Raw genomic sequence first — 16,583 nt, forward strand, 5'->3', positions numbered from 1 at the left:
CGCTACACACCACACCCCCACACAATCTGGCCCTGCCGTGGGCACCATGGGGTTGGCATCACACAGTCAGAGGGCAGTGCTGCAAGGAGACCCAGAACATCTCACCCCACCAGCCCTTCTCAGGTGTGATCTTTCCAGAGTTCAAGGCAAAGCCTCCCCCTGCTTCTGCTCCCTGACTCCTCCTTCCTATCTGTTCAAAGAAACAATGCATTGAGCATTTCCTGCACTCTAGTGCTAAACCAGGACAGAAAGTCTACAAAACATTTCCTCTGTCTTCAGTAAGACAGAGGGAATGCTTGAGACTGGTAGGGGAGGCAGATGCACAAACAGGGAAGTACAAGAAAGTTTGTAAGTGATTGAGTCAGGATGTACCAGGGAGAGAAACAGACTGAATAATGGGAATAGGCAGAAATGGGGATTTCAGAGATGTCATTCCATAAAGAAATAATTTACTAAGCTTATTTACCAAGGGCTATTTGCATATATCTAATTATCCTAAGGCTAGAAAGACATGCAGGTCTGTGGTAAGTGGGAGAGCTACATAGCACAAGGCGTTCGTGTAAGATGTCAGACTTTGGCTGTGAATATGAGTTGTATTGGTTAAGCTAGGTTAGATTTGTTGCTGTGGCAACAAACAGCTATAAGGTCTCAGAGAACTGAAACCACAAAAGTTTATGCTGCTGGGCAGTGGGGTTTCCAGGGCCTCTTCTCCACATGAGCACTTGGGATCTGAGTAGAACGGTGAACCAGCATCTTGTAGCTGCTGCACACAAACACAAGGCCTCAGTCACGGAATCCAGAGATCACTGGAGGACAGAGAGCTGGCCAGGAGTGACACGTGTTGTCCTTGCCCATTGGTCAGGTCAATGACGTGGTCCTGTCTAACACTGGCACCAGTGAATGTCTGACAACATACAGAATCCCTGGTAGCCGCAATGACTCCATCATGTGGATCGAAGAACAGTGTCCTGTGTCCTGTGGCACTTGCATGTTTGGCTAATCAGTGGAGCTTTGGGGGAACTTTGGTCAGGCTTCCTCTGGGACCCAGGACTAGACCTGCATTCTTCCTAACTCCTGAGTGAACAACCATGGCAGAGAACTAAGGAACAACCACAAGACTCAAGTTATTTCTGTGACTCCAGTGGGTGTCGTTGTCACAATAATAATTATGGCTAACATTAATTGAACATGTGCCATGTGGTAAACCCACCTGTACTATCTCATTGAAACCTTACACTAATCCAGGGAAATAAATGGCATTGTGAGCTCCTTGAGATGAGATGACCATAAAGAGTAAGTGTGTGATTATTTGTATTCTTCAGTTCATTAAATACTGGGGCAGGAAATTGAATGTAGAATGATCCCGTCTTCAAAAACCATACACTTTGCTATCAGACTGTTCACCACAGGAGAATGGGCTAATTACACACACACACACACACACACACACACACACACACGCACGCACGCACGCACAGCTGCACTTTTAAAACCTGGATTCTCCTTATGGCTCTATCACTGACCACATGGCCCAGGATAAGTCCCTTTCCCTCCTTGAATCTGTTTCCTCATCTTTAAAACAGGGGTAATAGAAATACCTGTTACATCCTTTGATTAACTTGCAGAAAAGAATTTTGTCAACTAAAATACCTCTGGTGTTACATGACCCACCCCTCCAAAAAAACAAGCTATAGATCAGATGTTCCCTAGACACAAGTAAAGGGACTGAAGGGAAGTCACACTTGCTGGGTGGGGGACAAAGAAGGACAGATCCCTGACCCTGGCCCCCTGAGGAGTTTGCTGATACCCAAAATGGTCCTCGTGGCCTCTTTCTCTGTTTCCAGGCTCCCATTTTGCAATTTTGCCACAGCTCCTCTTTCTTTGTTTGTCCCGCAGGGGGCCTCTCAGTGTTTCCTAAGAGGGACAGCCACACAGATGAGTTCCACTGCATCACGAGTGTTATTAAAGGGCAGTGTCCAGCCTGCGGCTGAGCTCTGGGGCTCCTGGCTCTCACACCCTCTCCCCTCCGTGCAGTCTGGCTCTGATGCTCTTTCCCAGTCTTTCTCCCCCACGCCAGCCTCCAACTCCACTGTGCCCCAAGACTCCACCCTTCCAGCCTGCCCAGCCCACACTTCTGCCCCCAAAGCACCCACCACACATCTCTCATGTCTGCAACCCAGAGCCCTCACTCAAGCTTGTCTTCCACCTTGAACAGCCTCCCCCATCTCTGCCTGTCACAACCTCCCCAGATACACATGGAAATGTCAACAGTGGTTATCTGAGGGTGATGAGATTACAGATTATCTTTATCTTCTTCTTTCCAATTTCCTCTATTTGTAGATCTGGAGGAATGAGCGCATGTTATTTTTATAATCAGAAAAACACAATGAAGTCATGCTTTAAGTCCCCACCCTCCCCTGCACCCCAGCTAACGCTTCCCTGTCTCCTGTGAAGTGCTTAGCTCTCAGCTCTATCAGCTCGTGAGTTCTACTCTAGTTAGTTTGCTGTGTGTGGACATCTGATCTCAACCAAATAATCAGCTCTGGGAGAGCAAGGGACAAATGACACACATCTTCCCTATGCTGCCCAGCTCCTCACAGTTCCAGGCACAGCTGAGGCACAGAATGAGACAGTTTCTCTGTAACACCTTCAAGGATTTGGTGCCCTGTGGGTACTAAAAAGCCAAGAGTGTTGAAGTCCCCCATATAAAATGGCATATTGGCATAGAACCTGTACACTGCCTCCTGTATATTTGAAATCCTGTCTGACTAGATGACTTAGAACACCTAATATAACGCCAATACCATGTCAGTAGTACTAACTGATGAGGGGAAATGTCTCTGCTCTACTACAGGCACCAGGGAGCTCTTCTTTCTCCCAGGATTGAGGATTGAATCCAGGCCTTTGCATGGAGCTACACCCCCAGCCATTTTTACTTTTTGAAACAGGATCTTGCTAAATTGTTATATCCCAGGCTGGGCTTGAATTTTTGATGTCCTGCCTTGCCATCCCAGAGTACTACAATTGAGGCTTTTAAAACACTTTTTAGAGGATCAGCTATACGCATAGATGCAGAACTGGTAAGTACACAGGACCAGGTTTATGTACTACCTAGGAGGTCATGGTGACAGCCCTGCTTTAACCTGCAGTGACTTGAGGAAGTAGAATCAGGGAGAGTTAAACTTAAGGCCTTCACAATTTCTATAACCCAATGTTCCGCATTCATACAGAGTATTTCTGATGTTTAATTTACCAATAATCAGGCTTTATTACCCCCGCGACATGAGCAGTCAAAGAAGGCCTGGAGAGGGACAACCACTTGGCCCAAGAATCCAGAACCCATGTCTCCTGTCATCCTGCCCGGGGCCTTAACCAGCAAACCACAGCTGCCACTCCGTGACCTTATTAATAACCCTTTCTCTCCCCAGCCAGCAACTGGACATGGCTTGCCAGGTTAATAATTTGTTCATTAGGCACCTAATGAATTACTTGTTAATTGCTAACTTGATGAACAGCCAGCAGTCCCCATCTGGCCAGAGAAATGGCAGCAAATAACCGCATAAGGGCCAACCATGCCTTAGCAGCTGTAGGGCAGGAGCAGGAGGATAGTGGGTCCCTAGGGAGCACACCCATCCTGGAGCACAGCTGGGTCCCCAGGCAGCAAGCACCTTCTGCAGAGCTACTGTTCATGCTGGATCTAAAACTGCTCTATGGTGGGTATTTTATCTTCAAGACCCCTCTTCACCAAACCTGCCACTCCTTTTTATTTGTATTTCTGTTGGTACACATCTGCAGAACGACGATGATTGCATTCATCATGCGGCGTTGATGTGTGTGTACGGGACAATCTTAATTCTTTTCTCATCCGCTTCGCCTCTCCCCTCTCTCTCAACCTCCTTCCCATTTGCAAAAGATCTGTATCCTTCTTCCCTATTATCCTTTTTTCGCTCTTTAACTTATTTATAGTTTGGTTTTCTCATATAAGAGAAATCATGCCATATTTAAACTTATGTTTTCTATTTAATTTTCTCTGCATTTCTACCGCATGAAGTCGGCATTACTCATGTTAGTACGGAGTCATCTCAGGTTACGGATGTACGTGTAATGACATGTCACCCTATCTTCTGAGTGTCCCAGGTCCCCATCTCAAATTTCCCAGTGGACTTGAAACTTCCTGAAAGCAGAATCTATGTCTCCTCGTTCATCCCGGAAACTCCCGTACCCAATATAGCGCGTAGCTCGGATGTAGTTATTAAAGGAGCAAAGGAATAGCTCATAACTTCCTGGATGTACTTGTATTAGATTGCTTGAGCTGGCATAACAAAATACCACAAACAGCACTCTAAACAACAGAAATTTATTTTCTCACAATCTGAGTGTGGATCAAGGCGTGGACGGGACTGGTTTCTCCTGAGGCCTCTCTCCTAGACTTACAAAAGCCACCTCCTCACTGTTTTGTCACATGGTCTTTTCACTGTGCCTGTACATTTCTGGTGTCTCTTCGTGTGTCTAAATTTCCTCTTCTTCTAGGACACCTGTCACATTGAATTAAGATCCACCCCAATGGCCTCATTTTAACTTAATCACGTCTTCAAAGACCTTCTCTTCATGCAGTCATCACACCCAAAGGAACCGGGGTTAAGACTTCAGCATATGAATTTGGGGTACACAACTCAGCCCCTAATAGCCTCTCACCCTACAGTGCTGTCTTTGAGCTGGCAAGTGTTCCATGTCTGACACAGGCTCTAAAGTTTTCAGGCATTCCAATGTCTGCAGAAAGGGCTCATCTTTGTAACCTGGGTTCCTGGTTATGCCCAGATCCTTGTACAGTATTTAAGGCGAACCCACCAGGTCATAAATCCTAATGACTGCTATTTTTGAGAACATTTTGTACAGCACTGAATAAGAGTGATAATTTCCACGTTTGATAGCAGTTTCTCCTATTAGAGCACAATCTTGTTTCATCCTTGGAGCACTGCTTCAAGACAGGGAGACGAGGGGTCTTGCTGTCCACCTTAGGGACCAAAAATAATTCACTTTCTCAAGTAAGGTTGAGCCTCATGTGTGCCTTCCACTTCCAGGTTCTTCTTGTGAGTTCCTATAGGAGGAACTTGGTCATTTTTCTTCTCTGTGTTCAAGTCCCCAACCCAAGGCCAGGCAGAGAGAAGAGGGATAGCAGAGACCAGTGTTGCTGGTCATAGAAAAGCCAGCAGTGCCTCTGTCCAGAGTAGCTGAAGAGTCAAGCTGATTCCCCCAGAGTCACCCACACCCCCTCAGCGATAACCAACCCTAGGGGGCCCCAGATGGCCAGCGTGAGGGAAACAGCCAGCATGAGGGTTCGAGCCTCCCACACCAGGCCTGCTTTCAATAAAAGCCCTAACCGCCAAGGTGAAACTGAAAATGAGCTTGGGAATACACCTGTCATCACTTCCATACCGCTACAAGTGACAATACGGAAACGTGCTTGGAGTACAATTGCCACATGATTTCACATAGTATTTATTTTTATCTCTTTATATCACAGGTATTTTTAGAAGCTGCCTCAAATGCATTGTGGGATGAAGCAGGGTATGAATTTTAACAATGCACTATCTCACTTCACCCTCAGAGCAATCCCTTGGAGTACTGAAAGAGGACACTGTACCCATTTGCCAGATAAGGGGAGGAAGACAGAGAGAGGTCCAAGACCAGCCAGCATGGTGCAGGAGTGCTCAATAGAGTCCATGTTCTTTCCTCTTCATCCCAGATCAAGGTGGAACCTGAGAAATGGGAAGAGACTTCTCCTGAGGGCAGGCAGGAAAGGATAGCATCTCTAGGAGACATCAAATTGTTAACATTTCAATCTGAATTATTTCCAGTAAATTGGTCCCCTGTGGGTCCCCCACGTCATCCCCTGGATGGTTCCCCATGTACTGGCATAGCTGTCTGGCTGCTATGGGAATAGCAGTGTTGCAATGACTTTCTTGGAAAGCCAGTGACAGTGGGGGACGTGGATTCCGGCAAGCGCAGGCTCCACCCGCCCCTCAAGCAGCAGCACTGTCTTGCACCACTACTTGGTGGCTGATGCCCCAAGGCCAAAACTGCTACCACTGGAAGTCCTGGGCAAAAGTGGACCATATTTGTTACTAGGCCTGAGCACCCCGCAACCCAAGCTATAGCATGGATGAGCCACAGCTGATCAGCAGCTGAGCTGAGCAAGAACTTATGGTCCAACCACTTTCACATCTGCACCACCCCTGCCTGACTTCTGGCTTCTTGTCTAATGAGCACAGGGACCCCAAATCCAAACACATACAGGACACCATCCATGAATGCTGGGAGTGAAAATAACCCACAACATCTGACCATTCTCCACTCCTCAGTTTCCAGGGCAAGCAGGAGTGCGGTCCATTTCCTCTCCCACTACTCCTTCTTGCTAACTGAAGCCTGAGCCCCACAGGAGTTCCCAGGCTCTTCAAGTCCTCTCTCAACTGGTCCTTTCTGGGCATTTGCTGCAAAGAAAGATGAAAATCTGTGACACTGGGGACCAGCTCCCCAGCATGCTAAAGACACAAAGAGCTGGGCCCTAGGGGAGCAGGAGGAAGAAGCAGGTCCCAGCTGGGACTGGGGGAAATGGAACTGTCCCTCCAAGACTCTTCTCTGCCGGACACAGGCAAAGCAAGGGCCCAAGAGAATGGAGTGGTTTCGGATACCCATAGAGCCACTGGTGATGGCAGAGTTGTCAGCTGTGGAGTCAGAATCCCTCAAGACTTTGACAAAAAAAAGAAGCCACACAAGCTCTAGGAGAGAGGCCCTGGGAAAGAGGGAAGAGGTACACAGAAGCATGAGGCTCATGGGTTGGTGTAGGGCTGGGGGGACAGAAAGAATTTCCCCATAAACAAGCAAGCTTGAGAAAAGAGGAACTTGGAAAGCTGCCTGGTTTCCGATCGGGGAGGGAGAGGTTGCCTCTCCATCACCTTGGAAAGTACTTGACACTTCTGTCCTCTCCAGAAAATCCATTTTCAAATTGCCCTGGTTTTAGAAACAGGCGCATGACTGGTGCCCCAGGGTCCCAGGAGAGGTGTAAGAGCCAGCAGAGAGCAGGGCCCTCACGACACAGCAGGCAGGTACCACCACCGTCTCCTCCTTGGTGGCCATAGGTGGCCATAGGGCTCCGTGGAGCTCAGCTGGGAATGTCCTGCTGCACTTTCTGCTTTGTGCCTCCTTGTGACAGAAGCAAGAACTGGCCTCTCAGAGATGGGGGGTGGGGAGAGAGGAAGAGCGAGCGGCCCCCCCATCCTGCCCTCAGCCTGTGCCCTGGGAGACAGGGACTGAGACAGGAGTGTCTCCCCAGGGTTTTATCCTCTGCTAAGCTCCCAAGCCGAGAGACCTTAACACCCAGTTTGACACTCTCTTAGAGAATTCAAGGCAAGATCCGATTGTTGAAATGTTCCTGCCAGGGTTCAACCTCAAAACATCTCCCACCAACCCCTAGCCAAAGCCACAGACATGTGCCAGGCCTCCTCTGCCTGGGTGCTCAGGGTCAGCCTTTCTCTCCCTCTTGCTTGTTTTGGATAGCTCCTGTACCCTAGCTTCAAGTGCTTCAGGCCCTGGGATCCTCCTGCTTACAAAGCGTCTGCTCCACCTCCTGCACCCTCAGCTAGTTTTCCCCAGAAATGAATGGAGATCTGCCACCCACACTGTGCAAAGGAAGCCTTAGCTTTCTTTTTTAATTAAAAAAAAAAAAAAACATACACACAAGAGTTACAGGAAGTCATACAAACAGTACTTTGAGTAGTCTCAGACCTTTGATCAGTTTCACTAAATAGTTACAATTTAAGAAAATATACAAGACCAGGAAATCCCTGTGTATCCACAGCTCTGTGCTGTTTATCCCAGGTATTGATTAATGTAACCATCCCTGAAACCAAGACCTGAACTACACCACCAGGATCCACTGGCCAGCCTCTACTTCCCCCTCCCCCGCTCTCATCCTAGCTAGCACTCATCTGTTTCTTCTCTCTGGTTTTATGATTCCTAGTCTCTGCCAAAGTAGGCAGCCTCTGATCCTGGGACCCACGGAGGCACGCGTCCGTGGAGGCAGACAACCCACACACCTGGGCCCCACAGCTCAGTCTGCACCTGTCCTTCTGGGGCCTGGCTCATCTCGGATTGTCTGGTTTGAACTTCATGTCCATCGTTTCCCTGGGCGATCCTCCTGCCCTCCTGCTGTCGCTAAAGCCGCCTGCTCTCTGCTGCCCCCATCAGGCGGTCTGCAGCTCAAAGCAACCCGACTGCAGGATTTTAATTTGAATTTCTCCCAAGTCATACTTCCTCCATACTGCACCTACATAATTCACTTTTATTACCTAAATATAGGGCTTAATACCGGTCCCTGTTAAATTTCATCTTGTTTGTTTCAGGCATCATTTCAGCTTGTCAGGATGTTTTCAAACCCTGAGCTATCTCCTCGGACCTCAATTATCCCTTCTAACTGTCATCTAAAAATTTAATAATCCTGCTTTCTGTGCCTTCATCCACTTCGTAGATGAAATTGTTGAACTGAGCCGGGTCAGGACAGAGTGCTCTGGCGCAGTACTCAGGGGACCCCTTTCCTATTGAGATGGAGACGCGAGAGGTAAGCGCCCCCTTCAGAAGACTAACAGCAGTGCGGGGTGCATTGCCCGCCGGACTTCGCTGTTTCATCCGTGCACAGAGCTGCCAGGACTGATTTTAAATCGCCTGCTCACACGTGGACCAACCCAGAGAGTGAAGCCTCATCAGCCTTAAGTAGGAAAGGAGGTCGCAGCTCCTCTTATCCAAGTTACAGCGGCGCAGCAAAGTCCCCACCCACCTAACCAAGGCGCTCACCCCCAAATGTTCTGAGTCCCATCTCGCGTCTGCTGTCTAAATACACGCCCTCATCAAGGCTTCCTGACTGCTCCCAGCAAAACTAGCCAGCTCTTCTTGGCCCTACCATGGTTGCTGCTTGATTTGGGGGCCATGACATCTCTTTGGGCTAAAACAGAAGACAAGTTGCCCACAATCCAAGCATTGCACTTTTTTTTTTTTTTTTTTTTTTTTGAGACAGGGTCTTCCAATCCAGTCTAGGTTGACTGAACTATGTATCCTAGGCTGCCCGAAAATGCTTAGCACTCCTCCTGCCTCAGCCTCACAAGTGCTGTAGATACAGGTGTGCACCACTAAGTAAGCATTGTGCCTTTTCCCGGAAGTATGTAGCTTTTCCCCAAGGCCTCCCAGAGTTCTAAGTTAAGCCTGGGACACCGTGGGTTCCAGCAGCACCTCTGCTGGTGACGTGGAGGCCCAACCCTGCTGCTGACTCCTGTTCTCCACCACAACCTACCTGCTAGGGAAATGTCCAGCCATCCAATGTGGTGCATTGGGGATGGAGCCCCATACCTAGCCTCCTGGGAGCCCTTCTGGTCCCACATAGGATCTTGATCAAAACAGACAAGAGCAGGATGGTCTGCAGGCCACTCTGCAAAACCCAGTCCTTGTGCAGGTGGGTATTAGCAGGAAAAGGTAACTCAACCCCCGCCACCCCAGCAGCCCCTGCTGAGCAGAAGTGCCTGGTAGGTTTACCAATCATGCGGATACCACAGGAGGAAAAGGAGTTCCAGAGATTCTCTGTGTTCTAAATGAGCTCATGTTGGCTTCTAGCAATTACCTTTCTTTTCCAAGAACTCACGAGTCATCCATTTCAGTCGTTTGTTTTTGATTTTGCCAGAAATCAACATTGAAATGACTGAGTCATCACTTCCAAAGTGAGGGAAGGCACCAGGCCTGATGCATGGGTAAGAGCCACGCTGTTCCAGGCTCTGCCAGCTGGTGCTGCTCCATCACTCACCGTCAGAGTCACACACACATGTGAGCACACGCACATGTACACACAACACCCAGAGACTGTGCTTAAAAGACCTCAGAGCCCTTTTTTGTTTGTTTCATTTGTTTTGTTTGAGACAGGGTTTCACTATGTCATTCAGGCTGTGGCCTTGAACTCCTGCCTCAGCCTCCAGGATGCTGGGTTTACAGGAGTGTGCCAACACACCCAGCTTCAAAGCCCTTCAAAGACGGACTTTCTGCCTAGCACAGAGACAGACCCAATGCCAACATCCCTGACTTTTCTTCATCCCATCTTCCTTTTGCCTCTTTCAGAATTGCTCTTCCTCTGTGCAGACACCAGAAGCAATAGACATCATCATAGCTCTGTAATTTTGACTCTGGCTAAGCAGTCATTGGAAGCTCAGGGAAAGGGAAGCCTGGTGCCGGGGCAGGTGCTCAGGGCAGGCTCTGACCCATGCCGCAAACACACCTCCATCTGTCAATGTGGTCCTCTCTGCCTGGCGAGTTGATGGAGCACTGAGTGCCAGTTTGCTAATGCCCTTGTCTGCAGACACCGCAAAGACATAGGCTTCAGAGGAGGAAGAATTCCAAGGCTTGGACTCAAGTCTTTGCAGAATTATAGTAATTAAAGTTGAGTGGAGCGACATGCCAGAGCCCCTCCTTCGCCCATTATTCCTGACCTATCAACAAGGCTCTAACTTCAAGGTCACTCCATCCTCTCAAGGTGCCCTCCTTCTTTCGTTCCCACCCCTTGTCTCCAAGCCACATTTAGACACCAAGGGCCCATCCTTCCCCAGTCACTGGGTCTTACAAGATTGGTTTCCAGTAGCCAAATTGTCTGAGAGCCAGGATGGAAGCTGGATTTTCCTGACTCTAGATTTGTTCCGCTACCCTAGGATAATTTATTGAAGCCAGGTATTATGCTAAGCATTGTACATAAACCTTATCTCATCTTCACAGCAACTTTCTGAAGTATTATCCCTACTTTGAGGTGAGGAGATGGGATAATCTGTCCAAGGTCACATAGGGAGGAAGTGTCAGTGAAGGACTCAAAACCAGCACACCCGCTGATGCTAGGGAGAAGCAAATTTAGACAAATGGGGGTGCCTCAGTGAGAGGAGCCCTAAAAGCCACCTGTGGAATGTTGCAGTTTCGGGACTCCACCCATGACATCCCACAGCACACGTTCTGCACAACCCAGACAGTGAGGACCACGTGTGGCCAGCTGTCCAAAAACATCGGACCAAGAAAGAAAGGAACACTTGAGCACTGAGCTTGGAGGTTGATCTGCAAGGAGTCTGGAAAGGCAAGGAGGACTCTGGGATTGATGGAGTCTCAAGAAGGACCTGGTTGACCCACAGGTCACCCTTGAATATGGGGAGCCATGTACACAACAGAGAAGGAAGCCAGACTCCCAGATGTCTGCCCACCCCATTCCCTCAATCTTCCACCCTGTCCTGCATCCACAGGAGGCCGGACCAGACCTTGGAGAAAGCACAGTGGATTGAAGATGGTTTGTCCCCACTGAACTCATGCTAAAATTTCATTGCCCGTGTTGGGAGGTGGGGCCCAGTGGGAAGTACTAGGGTCATGAGTGGTTTAATGCCTCCCACGCAGGAATGGGTTAGCAACTGCAGGACCTCAGCCCTGCCTCCTCTTCTTCCCATGCACAAGTTGGCCTTTGACTTTCTCCATGAATTAAAGCAGTACAAGGCTCTCTCCAGAGCTGAGGCAGGCCTGGCTCCGCAATCTTGGACTTTTTAGCCTCCAGAACTGCAAGCCAAAGCAAACGTCCACTCTTCATTAAGTACCTAGGGCCAGGTGTTCTGATACAACAGGAGAAAGGGGACTGAGAAAGTGTTCCTGAGCATTGGTTCCATTCACCACACTGTTACCCAAGCTCTTTGGAAAGAAAGAGGTTTCAGCAGAGAAAAACCAAGGAAAAAAGGAGTGGGGTGGGAGAATAAAGTGGGGAGACTTGGCATTACACAGCATGAAATTGCTATGGTTTGAGTTCAAGGCTGATCCCCAGAGTGGCAGTGTGAGGAGGTGGTGGAACCTCTAACAGATGGGACCTAGTTGGGAGGTAATTAGATCACTAGGGATGTGGCCTTGGAAGGAATTAAAGAGGTGCCTGGGCCACCCCTTGTAAATTCTCAAGAATCAGTGATTATACAAGAAGTAAGCTTAAAGTCTTCTTGGATTTCTTTCTTCCTAGTTCAAGATGTGACTTTTTAAACTTGGCCAGATCTTAAACTTACTATTATGGTCGTGTGTGTGTGTGTGTGTGTGTGTGTGTGTGTGTGTGTGTGTGTGACTATTTTGCCCAGGCTAGTCTCAAATGCCTGGGGTCAAGCAATTCTCCAGCCTCAGTCTCCCGAGTAGCTGAAACTACAGGTGCCTGCCACTGTGCCTGACTCAGATCTAGAACCTCTTTAACTATGAGCTAAATAAATTTTTCTTCCTCTGGTAGTACCCTTCCTCGAGTTTTTCATTACAGTAACAGAAAGCTGCCTACTACAGGAGTAGAGGTACTGACCAGTCCTATATGCCTTTCCTTTATGGGCTTAAAAACAGCACAAAGTGTTTGCAGGGAGGAGGAACACAGCTTTCTCAAACAGCATAATGACAGCTCTCTCCACGCTGGGAACGATTGGAGTGTCATTGTCAGGTGAGTTATACCAAGTTTGTCATTGTTTTTCTTTGCAAAATGAGCATGATAATAGGATGCACCACAGAGGACGTTCATGAGAATTAAATGAGATGCAAAGTACCTAGGATCATTCCTGCCATATAATCAGCACACAATAAGTGTTAGATTTTTATTGTTGTTTTTATTTCTATCTTGATGAAAAATGTATTATTTTTACTCTGTTATAAAACTAAGAGAACCACAAGTTAGATTCCACAAATTCCATTGCTGAAATCATGTACTTTGGACAGTTCTATTACATTGGTGTTATTTAAACAAAATTTTTCCTTCTTAGGGAAGCTGGGAAGAAATACCAGCTAGGGAAGGTCCCCATACCTCCCCCTGCCTCCTGCCAAGGCAGTGTCAACACTCATAAAATGCTTTTCTGACCCAAGGTAATGGCTCCCTGCTCCTTGGCACGCACTCACTCCAAGGGCAATGGGGTAAATGTTGCTATACTTTATTAGACCCTGAAATGAAAAGGAAATGGAGTTTGTGGGGCTGAAGTGGAAGCCAAGTCCTGGCCTTCTTTTTAGGCTCCAGTCCAAGAGTGCTGGGCATGATATTTGGGGAGACTGGACACCCCAGCACACAGCAAGTCCACAGAGGACAAGGGGTTCAGAATCCTAGGGGTTTGCAATTACAGTGACATTTCACTTAGCATCAGGTGTATGTTTGTTTGGTTGGTTTGTTGTTGTTGTTTGGTGTTTTTTGATTGTTGTTGTGTCCTTTTTCCTTTGAGACAGGGTCTTGCTAAGTAGTCCAGGCTGGCTTTGAATTCATCACATACCCTGGCCTCAAACTCCTGATCCTCCTGCCTCCGGCATCTGAGCACTAAGAATACAGCTGTGCACAGCTGGGCCAGGCATGTGGGGACGTATTCTGAGGAGTGCGTCAGCAGCCGATTCCGTCACTGTGCGAACATCACTCGCTGCCTCCTGCAGACCTACGTGGTCTAGGTCAGTCACTGAGCAGCCTCTTGATGCAGTTGAGAGAGAGTAAACACAAGCTATGTGAGGCGGAGAATTTTACAGCGTCCATTTCTATAAGTGGGAGCACATGTTGTATGACCAACAAAAGTATAGTGAATGCACAATCCCCTAACATTTGGCATCATTATCAAGAATCATATACCAAATATAATTCTTAGTGCAATACTTTTATACAACTGGCAACACAAGTTTGGTGACATCAGCCTGACTGCGAAGACAAGAGTCATGTGTTGCATTACAATAGTACAACAGCTATGATGTCACCGAGTGATCAGTGCATGTGCGTGTGTGTGTGTGTGTGTGTGTGTGTGTGTGTGTGTGTGTGTTACTGGGCTTGAACCCTAGGCCTTTGTACTGAGCTACATCTCCAGCCCTTTAATTTTTTATTTTGAGATAAATTCTCCTTAAGTTGCTAAGTTGCTCAGGCTAGGCTCAAATTTATGATCCTCCTGCCTAGCCTTCCAGAATGCTAGGCTTATAGGTATGTACCGCCTTACCTGGATTAGGTAATAAAATTTTTCAGCTGTATTGTAATCTTACAGAACCATTATTTTCTGTATTTGGTCTCTCATTGACCAAAAGTGACCACATAGTCTTTGCAAAGATGACATGGTATTTTCAAAGAATGACACCAAAGTCTATTTTTCCATTTTATAAAACTTCTAGTACTCAAACCCACCACTCCCACCTTCATCCACCTCATGTGCATTTCATTCATATCCTGACCTTTCTTCTCACCCCTGCCCCTTTCCAAGACGATGCTCAGCCTGACATCAATACCACTGCTCAGGGAGGTCAGCGCGGACACATATTCTGATTGGCCAGAATCCATGCTGTTCTAGGCCTGGTCATTGACTATTTTAATAACCTGCCCTTCCTGTTTCCATATCTGCCACCCCTCACCACTATGTGCTGTCCCAAAGAGGCTGAGTCACATCTATGCTGTTTTGTTTTGTTTTGAATTTTGTCTTGTTTGTCTTGTCTTTTTTTGAGACAGAGTTTCACTGTGCAGTTCAGGCTGGCCTTGTACTCACTTTGTAGCCCATGCTGGACTCGAAATCACAGCAATCCTCCTGCCTCTACCTCCCAAGTGCTAGGATTACAGGCATGTGCGCCACCACACCCAGTCACACATCTATGCTTGACCCCCAAGGCTAGCAAAGACTTTCCTTTATAGACTAAGCCCCCACCCACCCTCCATGATTCTGGTCAAGGACTCTTCTCCTAAAAGTCCTCTCAGACCATCCATAGCCCACAATATTTCCACCCATTTTTCACCTTGTTAATGTCCCTAATGTCCCCATTGATCTTTTTTTTTTCAAACTGGAAGTTTTATACCATCAGAGGATCATGAAAATCAATCTGATGGGCCATTAAAGAGCTTCCTTTAACAAAACGGAATACAAAATATCAGAATGAGGGCTGGGGATTTAGCTCAGCAACATAAGCGCCTGCCTTGCAAGCGTGTGATCATGAGTTCAATCCCTGGTACCGGTAAAAAAAAAAAAATCAGAATGTATTGCCAGTGATAAGCACTGACGACAGTACGCACACATACATAGAGATATGTTACTTACTGATGTTAGATACGTTCCCAACTGCGAATTAGAAACCATGGGATACTAGTGCCTTCCATCCTAAATAGTGCTGTGAACCTATCTTCTGCCTGACTTCTCCATCAAGGAGAAAGGTGAGAAAGGAGCCAAGATGGAACCACTTCCTCCTGGGCTGGAGCCAGTGACACAATTGGCAGAAGTGAGGCAATGATGCATGAACAAGAGCAGGGACTGACTTCTCTGCATCCCTTTCTTCCCAGCATGATACAGCAAGAGTTCCAAAGTAGGTCTCCATGAATTGGGTGGATGGATGGCGTTGGATAGATTGCTCTGTGAAGACAAAACAGAAATCAAAGTCTCCATGGGGTACCAGGATTTCTTTCTTGCTTACATGCGTTCTGCTCGTGGTGACATCCTATAGTAACATATGTCACTTCCACTCATAGCTGTTGGTCAGGTCTAGACAATTAGCTCCACCTAACTGGAAAGAGGGCAGCAAAGCAGAGGCTCATGTTGGTAGTTAGTCTATGACAGCTACCTTCTTACTTCACTCAGCTCAACTCTGGGTGTTCAACTCTCCTCTCCGACTGTCTGCATGGTCCTGCCCATAGGACTTGTGAGGGTCTGCTATAGAGATGCAGAGAAGATGATCACCGAGTCTTAGTTTGATCACTGTAGAAGCAGACCCTGAGCCAAAGACCAGAAAGCATGCTCAATTCCACAGAGCAGCTCTGGGGAGAAGGATAACGCATCCCTCAGTACTCTACCCAATTCCTTCAGACCTGACCCTCACTGAAAAGTTCACTCTGGGAGCTTCACTTGCTATCATTTGCATCTCTGTCTCTGAGGGATTTTCTGGAAATTTCCATAGCCCACCTGAGCCAGTGTAGTCTGGGAAGACAGAGGGCTCAGCACCCCTCAGGAGTAGCCTTGAACACTGCTGATGGGAGTGGGTTGCTTCGAGCTTCTGCTCCCTCCATCCTAGGGTGAGAAGAATTTGAGGCATGCATTATCCTTCTCCCCAGAGCTGCTCTGTGGAATAGAGCATCTTCTCCATTGATGTGTCTGGCTTCATTGATGTAAAATGCTGCTCCCCTACCCTTCTTTTCTCTTGGTATTCACAGTGTTTCCCAAGTCAGCTCTGTGCTTTCCGGTCCTTGGGCAGAAGGAGGAAGAAAGAGAGAGGCTGACACGCTGGTCCATGTCAGCAAAGATGAGAGTGTCAGCACTGAGGAAGAGAGAAGGTGTTCTGGGACACATCACCTGCAATGCCCCTTTTCCCCAGTTCTGTGTAAGGTTCGGGTGGTGATTGTCTATGTGCCACTGGCCTGTGTGCTGGCTCTCTGGCCTCTCCAGGACTTCACAGTGGATGTGTCATCTGGGCCAGTAAATGCCAGAGAAGCTCTGCTGCATGAGAAGGGCCTGGGAATGGCATTTGCTTTCCTGAGTGTGATAACAGATGGATTTGCTGCTGTCTTTTCCTCCACTCCTGTCTTGAAT

At 47.7% G+C, this 16,583-nt stretch overlaps 1 long non-coding RNA gene across 1 annotated transcript; it reads right to left on the reverse strand.

The window, feature by feature from the left end:
- Positions 1-12,678: 12,678 nt before the first annotated feature.
- On the reverse strand, positions 12,679-16,066 carry LOC134472606 (uncharacterized). Its single transcript, XR_010042494.1, has 3 exons — positions 15,960-16,066; positions 15,105-15,413; positions 12,679-13,513 (listed from the first exon to the last, which is right to left on the reverse strand). It is a non-coding gene; the product is annotated as an uncharacterized LOC134472606 (long non-coding RNA).
- Positions 16,067-16,583: the final 517 nt, after the last annotated feature.

This window comes from Cavia porcellus, unplaced genomic scaffold, assembly GCF_034190915.1.
Source record: "Cavia porcellus strain 051 isolate PalLab524CR breed Dunkin Hartley unplaced genomic scaffold, mCavPor4.1 scaffold_24, whole genome shotgun sequence".
Lineage (NCBI taxonomy): Eukaryota > Metazoa > Chordata > Mammalia > Rodentia > Caviidae > Cavia > Cavia porcellus.